This window comes from Molothrus ater, chromosome 1 (genome assembly GCF_012460135.2).
Source record: "Molothrus ater isolate BHLD 08-10-18 breed brown headed cowbird chromosome 1, BPBGC_Mater_1.1, whole genome shotgun sequence".
Classification (NCBI taxonomy): Eukaryota; Metazoa; Chordata; class Aves; order Passeriformes; family Icteridae; genus Molothrus; species Molothrus ater.
In genome coordinates this window covers 118,562,980-118,572,721 of record NC_050478.2, presented here as the reverse complement: position 1 = coordinate 118,572,721, position 9,742 = coordinate 118,562,980, and positions in this window count along the sequence as shown.

Genomic DNA, 9,742 nt, shown 5'->3' with positions numbered 1-9,742 from the left:
TGCAGCATATTGGTGTGTGTGGCTTCCCCTGGAGATAGCCAGTTTATCCCTTGAGTGGGTTGGATTCTTGCCCTGCAGCTGAAGGGAACAATGGGATCCTTGTAGTTCTGCTAGCATGATGTGTTGGAAGAACAGGTAAGCTTTGGACATTTATATACAATCCTACATTTTTGTATGAAGCAAAAATCCAAATGCTGATACTAGATGACCTTAACAAACTTCAGTAGTGCAGCATCTGTTTGCTTCTGAAGTAGGAGATGTGCAATATGGCATTCTTCAGTTTCAGCTTCTGCTGGTGGTGTGGTTTTCTTTCTTAACTTCATTTTCTCTTCTGCTTCAATGCTGTGTGTGGTTTTTGTGAGGCACAGAACTGAAAGGAGCCTTCTGACAGTGCCCACTCTTGGGCTGTATCACCCCAGTGATGCAGTTGCTATTGCAATGGGAGTTCTACCTACCTGCTACTATGTATTACAGAAATGTTGGGTTCTAATTTGGGTTTATTTTTAGAGTCCTCTGGATTACTTTACCTGACCTCTGATTTCCTGTGTCATCACATCCTCTGATTACAGAGAGAATGGATGTTAACAGCCTTAGTGCAAGCAAGATGGGAATGGGCTGTGTATTGGCTGGCAGTGGTGGACACGTGTCACTGTCCTGTGTCACTGTCTGAGGGGAAGGGGTGCTTTTCTCTTTTGGGAGGGAGAGTTCTGCATACTCAGCACCTGCTTCCTTGCCCACCATTGACCAGTTACTTGGTCATAGTTACTCCTTGCAAAAGTGATGTTTGCTGGTTGCACAACCATCAGAGCTTCTACCCCTTATAGTGTTGTGCACTCTGCTTCAAAATGGTCTGTTCCATAGGTTGAGGAGTATTTGCTCACCTTTCTGAGGGTGTCAGGCTTTTACGCCAGTAGGCATTAAATAAAACAATTTAAAAATTCTGAACAGGACATAGCAGTAAAGCAAACAAGAAAGTCAGAGAAAAGTGCTTATTGAAGACTGCTTATTTGCAGTGATACAAAGTATCTCAAAAGCCTTTGTAGGAACCGTCTGAACAGCAGGAGCTATGCCTATGTGTTAGGTGGAAAGACAGAGTTTGGAAAAGGACCCAGCTTTGTACACAGGAGCGGCTGAATATGTGCTTCCATGTGCTGTAGGGATGAGCAGGCTAGCACTGCTGGCTGGTATCTCGGAGCTGAGGGCTGTGCGGGCGGGCAGCGTCCTTGCTCGCCTGCTTCTCACGCTGGCAGCGAGAGTTTGCGGCACCGCGGGCTCCGAGAGCGCTCGCCCCGCGCTGGGGCTGCGCAGGGGAGGGAGGGAGAGCGTGAGCTGCGCGAATAGCCGGATAAATCAGCCGCCGGCAATTTACAAATGAATGCCACGTTCTCCGCAGCCATACGGAAACGGGGGATCAGCGGTGTCTGGAGGGCCCGTGTCACCAGAAGTAGGCCAGTTTGTGCGTCGTCCTGCGCTGGCAAACGGCCAGGCTTTGTGTGCTCCAGACACCAGATGGGAAGCAATTGTGAGTGTGACAAGCGGGTCATCTGGCAGACACTCTGTGGACCTGCTGCTGCATAATTTTTGGCGGGAAGAGGAGAGTTTTTTCTTTTCTTTCCCCTGCTCCCCCCATTTTTTTTTTCTTTTTTTCTTTTTCTTTTTTTTCATTTTATTTTCTTTTTGTTGTTGTTGTTGTTAATACAGCATCTCCTTCAGCAAACTTTCAGTGACTGGGTGTGGAGCATCCTGTGTTTCCTGAGCTGATGCTCCTTTTGTGCCTTGTGGTGAGCACTCTGGAGTGCAAGCATTTTCCCCTGGGCCAAGTAAGCGATGGTTATGCTTGTGTTTGTACATTGTGCAGTTTGTAAATACTGGCCTGCAGTGCTGGCACGGGTGTTTTAGCCACTTGGCCAGCCAAGCTGGGGCAGAAGAGTTCCAGTGCAGAACAGGAGAATGGGGGAGCCTGGAAGTTCCTGCAGCATGGACCTGGTTGTCCAACAGCGAGAGAGAAATTTCCAACCTCCCTGTAGGGCCAGGTGGAGGGGGTGGACCTTTTGGCAGCTGGGGCCAACATGGGACCTCATCAGTTTGTCCTTTGACCATAGCCAGTGGCCTGTGAAAGGGGAGTTCTGCGAACACGGACAAATCAGCTTAGCTGGCTCCAGCTGAGTGTGACAATGCAGCCCCTCGGCTAAGAGCCTGTTGCTAATTGCATTGGGCAAATGTGCAAAACACATTACATCTTCCATTGCTTTTGTCTGTCTGGCTGGAGGAAAATGGCAAACATGCCCTGGGTCACCCGAGGTCACCCTTCTGAGGGCGCAGTGGAGGCAGCAAAAGTCCGAGCAGGCACAGGGGCTCCATTGGTCCTGGCCCTGGAGAGGAGAGAGAGCCATGGCTGGCTGGCAGCAGATGCCTCTCCCCACAAAGCTCCTGAGGAGCTTGGTGACAACGTGTGGCATCTGATTCCCTCCCTCAGCAATGGCTCAGGAGCAAACATGGGTGTTAACAATATGTCAGGGGGAGTTTCTCTTCAAGTGAAGTTCTCCCATCTCGTGCATATAGTGAATGGCACTCAGCCATGTTTCCGTAAATAGCTGCAGAATTTGAATCCTCTGGAAATCATGTTCACTAAAACTTTGAGGTTTGGAGCCTCAGTTCAGTTCATGACAGACACTGTCAGCAGTTTTATGGATGGTCCTGTGCAGGGCTGAAAGTTGGAATTAATGATCCTTGTGGGACCCTTTCAACTCAGCATATTCTGTGATTCTGTAATGTTTCCTGCCTGGTAAACATTTGCCCAGGAGTCATCAGGGCCTGTGTTTATAACCCAGCATTGTGTTCCTTGCCCTTGGGGAAAGCAGGAGTAAGCGTGCAGGTTTCTCTCTTTTCCAGGTTTAAATGAGCAGGTAACAGCAAGGTAAGAAGAGAAATATTGCCCTGAAGAGATTCAGTGGCTGTAAGCACAATTTCAGGGAAGAAGCACCTGCAGCATCTAATCCTGTTCATCTTTCCCGAGGTTTGGTGCCAGGTTCTGGGATAAGGGAGGTGTGAGCACCCCAGTTCCAGCCCAGCCCCCTGCCCCACAGCAGCTCAGCTCTGCAGGTGGACAGGCACTGGATCTGGCTGTCAGCAGTAGTCCTTGTCTACCTCATCCTTCTACATCCTTTAAACCCTAGTGCTAGACACTGCTTCCATTCATAGCAAAGGCATGGTCTGCAAAGGTGCTTGGAGCCACCTCTGCTAAAACAGTCAAAAATGCAAATAATTAAAAATGTTGGAAAAATTCACCATGATTCTGCAAGGTCTGACTATGGCAGGATGGGAGAAAAAGATAATGCTGATTTAGGTAAAATTTGTAGAGCTAAGCAAGCAAGACCAGCTCAGGTGCTGGCACATTTGTTTGTCTACTGAGTGTTGATATTAGGTGTCATGAAATTTGGAGCTGAATCCTCAGGCACACACCGCTACAGTTCAGGTGGTGGATGGACCAAAGCACTTCTCGTTGTACCCTGGTAACTTTTTTTTTCCTATTAGGCATTATTTTTATTTTTTAAAATTTTATTTCATTTTTAATTTAAAATCAGATAAATCATTTGGGAGGTGTTTTTATGTGTAGTGACTGGGGACAGAATATTTTCAGGCAGAGTTTTTTTTCAATTTTTTGTCTCACAAGGAGTGTGATGGCAGGATAGAAATGACTACTTTGTAGCATAATACTTATGGACCACAGTTTTTCTTCTGTGCATAACCCAGAACAAAAAGCCTTTCTGGCTCTTTACAGAGCATGAATGAAGCTATTAGCTATTGATTTACTTAAGCAATATGACAGCTGCAAAGCAGGCAGAACACAGATCTTGGAGGGAAGAAAGAACTTCAGACACCTCAATAGATTTACTCTATAGCAGTGACCTTCATTTGCTCCATTAGCTGCTGGACTTGTTTCCTTGCTGTGACCTCATACCCAGCAGCAGCCAGCCAGTGATGGTAAAAAACTCTGGGTTTGAGTGAGAAAGGAGGGGTTTGGTTCTGAAAGTCTGCTGAAGGTTTGAAATGAGCAGGGAGGTGAGGGACACAGGCACTGCCCTGACTGTGCTGCTCAGTCTGTCCCTGCAGTGCTTAGGGGCACACAGGTGCTCTGACAGACCTGGCCTGGAGCCTGTGCAGGGGGAAACTCAAAAACATTTAGTTTTTACTTTTAAAGTGGCTTAAATCCACACTTGGATGCCTTTTAACACTGGAAGATGTTGATGCATTTGCAGGAATATTTTTCTTAGCACATTGCACTGTGTGAAGTGTTTTCCGTAAGGAGTTTTAGTTGCTGGACCAGGCACTGAGAACAAGCTGAGGTTTATTGCCACCTAAATGAAACCTAATCAGAGACTCAGAGCTGGCTGCTCACGAGGGTGCAGTCACAAGGGCTGTTTGTGGCAAGCTGTCCCTGCCTTGCAGCATGTGGTGCACAAGCAACCCCTGTGTCCTGAGGGGCAGTGCTGCCCACTGTCACAGTGCACAACCAGCCTGGGATCTTGGTGGCAGGCAGCCTCCTCCTCAGCTGTGTGCTGCCCAAGGTGTCCAACTATCCTGGATGTTTATGGAATAGCAATAGAATAACTTTGCATAACACTGTTTCCAACATATGATGGAGATCCTTTCGTTTCCCAGTGTGTGACGTCAGCCAGGACTCTGTGCCTGTGCTGGTTATCAAGATGCAGGAACTTGGATAAAGCTGTGTGCATCTACCCTGATTAGATGGACTTTGTGCTGTCTCCTCATGGGAAATGAAAGGAAATAAAGCAGAGCTTCTGCAGTGGGTGTGGTGGGCTGTGGTAGAGTTGCTGGCTGGGAGAGGGTGAAGCCAGATGTCCCCTGGCTCAGTGCCCCAGCAGGACACTGCTGAGCTGTCATTTGGGAGCGGGTGCTGAGCCACAGGGAAAGGGTGTGTGTGTGTCAGAGGGTGGTTTTGTACAACACCTACCCTCAGTGCAGCAAGTGTGAGGCAAGAAGTCCTGGATCACGTGAAATGTTTCTCTGTAAGGCAGCTGTTGTGTCCTGTGTCGCAGAGGGCTGTTGCAGGGCTCATGCATGTGCTACTTTCTCTCTGAAATAATCTGCTTAGGCTAACAGCTCTCCAGCTGGGAGCACAACTAGATGCTGAGGAGGTCACTTGGGAGTTTTCCTTCTGTTGTGGGTTCTGTGGCAGAACTACTAAAAGGGTTTTCGTGCTGACCTGATGATTTCTACGGACAAAAGTGATTGCTGTAACTGAGTGACTTGACTGTTGCATAAAACTGGCTCCATAATCTCATTTGTCTCTAACTTCACCCCAAACATCTGTTGAATAGTCTGTTATGGTGCATCAAAAAAGAGATTAGAGGACAGAGGGCTTTTTAGCATTTATCAGATCCTGGGAAAAGGAAGTGTTCAAATTTCCTTGAGTTCTTTGCAAAAATATTGCTCCTCATGGAAAGTATCAGGTCCAAAACTGTGAGCAACTAAACCCAGACTGTGCTGAAGCTTGCACTGCTGGGTCCCTTTTGTGAAGGCAAGTGTTCTCCTCTGGTGTGAAGTGAGCCCCCTCCTCTGGAGCCTGTGTAGAGGGCTTCCATGGCAGCAGGGCACAGTCCCAGAGCTTAGGGCTGGTCAGAGCCTCCTTCAGCATTCTGATGACTGCATCATGTGCTGGCTTTGTGTTTCAGGTGAACTACTGGGAACTGGGCTTTCAGGAGCTGTGTGCTTTATGCTTGTTCTGTCTGAGTTTTGAAACCTACTTTTCCCCATCTTATATTAACAGTTATTGTTGAAGTTTTCAGCTCAGTGGCTGTGATGCAATTCTGTGGCTTTATAAATACATGTAGGTTTATCACAGCAGAGCAGTTTTGTATCCTATTTTTAGGCACCTGGATTAGCTGGAGTAGATTTTTATTTTGTTGATGTCTGCTATTACTGAGGCTTTAAATGTCTTGCAGAACAGCAATTTGCAAGCTTGCTAATACCAACATTCTCCTGAGAGAACTGCAGGCACCTACGAGTTAGAGGATAATGGTGCCAGCCAGGTTAGCTGGTGGCACAGGGAGAGATGTGAAGATGGAGCCTGTGTCTAAGCAAAGCAGCATTTACCTCTACACATCTGAGTGTTTGCCTACCTCTCTTCTCCATTAGAAGATACCCAGAAAGGAAGGGCAGGGATTTCCCACCCTCTGGGAAGAGCATCCACCACCCTCCCACATCAAGTAGTTTCTGAAGGGTGAGGCACTCCCAAAATCTGGTGCTGGACCTGGACAATCCAATGGGGGGACCTGAAGGCTGAGAAAATCTGTGAAGCTGACTTGGTGTCAGAGCTGTGCTCTGTGTCAGGACAATGCTGGTGTGTGATGTTTGCACTGGTAATTCCTACAACACTCCAGCTGCCTGCTGGGGGCCCTGTAGAGGCAAGACTGCTGTAAGCCAGCTGTTCATGGCTAAAACCAGCAGTTGTGTTAATAAGACATTTCTCTTGCTTTTGCACAAGGGTTGTTATCAGCTGGAATGTGCAGTCTTCTTTACCTTGCTCTCTGTACAGAGCTGCTGGTGCCAGCTTTAGCAGCTGGACGGGGTGGGGAATGGTTTACCTGACCCTTTGTTGATGGGGCTGAGGCTGCTGACCCCAACAGTGCTGGGATTCAGAGTGTTTCCACCCTCACTGATTGCTGTATTGCACTGACACACCTATGCCTGACCCAAGTCCCAAATCAATCACACACAAGCACTCCATATCTGCCAGAGGTGAGCTGTAATGATTAGGAACCCCATAGAAGAGTGGCTGCCAGAGTTACCCAGAACTGCTCAGGAGCCCCAAGAGTTAGACTGTTGGGCTCCTCCCCTGCACCATACTGCCTACACTTCTTCTTCATCCCACTTTCCAACACCAAACCTTTTAACAACATCACAGAGTATCCAGAGGAATTCACTGCCAGAAGGTGGTGTGAGGTTTTAAGCCATGTCACAGCAGATAATCCACATCATTCACATCCCAAAAACCTCTCTAAAGGTTTGTTTTTAATTTGTGGGGATCAGGCATGGGCAGGAATCCCTTCTTGGCTTTTAGGAGGGCCATGTACCATAGGGCAGTTGTCCCTGTTGGCACCCAACCAAACCATGATTGGTGAATAGATTCGAAAGAACAATTCAGTCATTCGAATTCGGTCAAAATTCAAAAGAGAAGCATTGACAATTTGGACCCAAATTGTGATGCAGAAATTTTCCATTGGGCCAAGTCAAAAAGAGTTGCTGTATCCCTGTTCCTTCTGAGACAAGGTCTTACAACTGACCATGCTGGTTAGGCTTTCCTTACACAAGTGTCTCTAGCCCAGGAGCAGGAAGGTGTTTGTAACCCTGGGAGCTCAAGCTGAGGGCATGGGCTGCAGAGAGGCCCCTGATGTGTTCAGCTGCTGTGGCTGGTGTGCAAATGGGGCCAGAACCTGTTCCACATGTTTGCTACAACATTTGTGCAAGCATTGACCTGCCCTCCCTGGCCTGAGGAGATGTGGGTACTGGCTGTGACATGGCTGGGAATGTCATGAGCCACAGAGGAAGGCAGAATGGGCTGAGTCCTGCTGCTCCATGGGGTCCCAAGGCAGGGACTGCATGGCTGATTCCCACTCCTCACCCACAGGGAGGGCTGATGTGAGCAGGGTGGGTGCTGGAGCGCTGGCAACCAGAGCGTGGCTGTTTTGCACAGCTGGGGTGACTCCTCTGTCACAAGAGCTGTCTCATTTCTTCAGGTGGTGAAGGGCAGGGAAGGAAGGGCATTCCCTGAGGCACTGCACAGCCATGGAGCATCTCTGCTTTCCACATGGAGACTCTGTGTCTGGGGAGAACCTCGTGCCTGCCTCCAAAACACAGCCAGAGGTGTGCATCAGCCAGGTGTCAGCTGAGGTGTGTGCAGCACTCACAAACAAATGTCCCCTTGCAGCCCTGCATGAGGGATCACAGCAACCTTCCTTCACAGCCTTGCCTGCACAGACCTTTATCTGTGCTGCATGTGGCTGGTGCACTGAGGCACAAAAACCCAGTGTGTCAGCCACTGGGAATGTCCACGTCAAAGGGTTTGTCCATGGAGGAAAATTATTTGAGGCTTATTTCTTATTCCTTTTTTCCCCCTTAGAATATTTGTGTCTCTTCAGCTAAAGGATGACCCACTTCCAGTGTGTTGTTGTCAGCTAAATAACTTGGTACTTCTATCTGTAAATTATTTTTAAAATTTGTTATCCAAATTTGGATTTTTTAATATATTGCAATTGAGACTAAATGAGTAGACGCTGTAAGAACCTGAATGCTGATGAACACAATTTACAGGAGTTCATTATAGATAAGTAATGGGAAAACTGATGTGGACTATAGTGTCCAGTTCTTGGGCCCTGCAACATAAGGAATATTTGGATGTGCTGGAGCAAGTCCAGAGGAGGGTCATGAAGATGCCCAGAGGGCTGGAGCACCTCTCCTATGGAGAGAGGCTGAGAGAGTTGGGGCTGCTCAGCCTGGAGAAGAGAAGGCTCCTGGGAAACCTTAGAGCAGCATTCTAGTACCAAAAGGGAGCTACAAGAGAACTGGAGAGGCACTTTTGTCAAGGGCAAGTACAGATAGCACAATGGGGAGTGACTTTAAACTGAAATAGGCTAGGTTTAGATTAGATATTAGGAAGAAATTCTTTGCCATGGGGTAGTGAGGCACAGAACAGGTTGCCCAGAGAGGTTGTAGATGCCCCATCCCTGGAAGAGTTCAAAGTCAGGCTGATTTTTAGCAAGCTGGTCTAGTGGAAAGTGTCCCTGGCCATGATAGGGACTTGGAACTTGGTGATCTTTAAGGTCACTGCTGAAGTGGGCTGTAATTGCTGAAGTTTTTAGTTTTGTGTTTACTGTGGTCCTTGTTACTAAGGACACACCTTTGGTGAGGAGACTGTTGTTTCCTGAGCTCCAGCTTTGCTGGTGCTGGCTCAGCACAGGCAGTGTCTGGTTTCGCAGCATCAGCTCCCGACAGGGCTGCCCCAGGGCTCACTTCACCCAAAAGTGCCTTGTCAGACACAGGGGTGAAGAACTCTGCATGCTGCAGGGGCCTTTGCATGTCTCTTCTGCTTTATGGTCCAGTGAACCCCACCCTCCCCCCAAAAAGAGCATCAGACAAACAGATTGTGTGCCACCTCTTGCTGTTTCGCTGCTATGCAAAACGTGACGGCTCAGTAGGGAAATATCATCTAAAATAAAGCAGAGTCAGATGTTAGGCAGGTGAATCTGCAGGACAGGAGGTCTGATGTGGTGAAACACCTGGCTGGGACTGGGGGCTGCCAGCAAGTGTCTGCATTGATCTACCTCCTTTAGAACAGCTCTGAGGCCCTGTACTACTCCACAGGGCTTATTAATTAAAGGCTGTTAAATATGATGTCTCTTCTAGTAGGGACTTCAACCTGATGGCTAAGAAGAGACGCATCATTCACACTGCTTCCATTTCATCCTGAATTGTCCCCCTTTGATCTAAATTCCTGGGGTTTTCTGGGCCTTCATCTCACTGAATTGAATATTAAATTTTTTTTTTCCTTCTAAATACTTCCGTTTTTATATTAGTGATATGTGTGCTCATATATTTAAATAAAGAGTTCTGCCACTTAAAAAAAGTTTTGAATACCACATAGTTTAGGGATAGGGTCGAGAGAATCAAAGAGCTCCAGGAACACTGGGGCTGGAAAAGATATGTCAAGGTGATCCCAGCA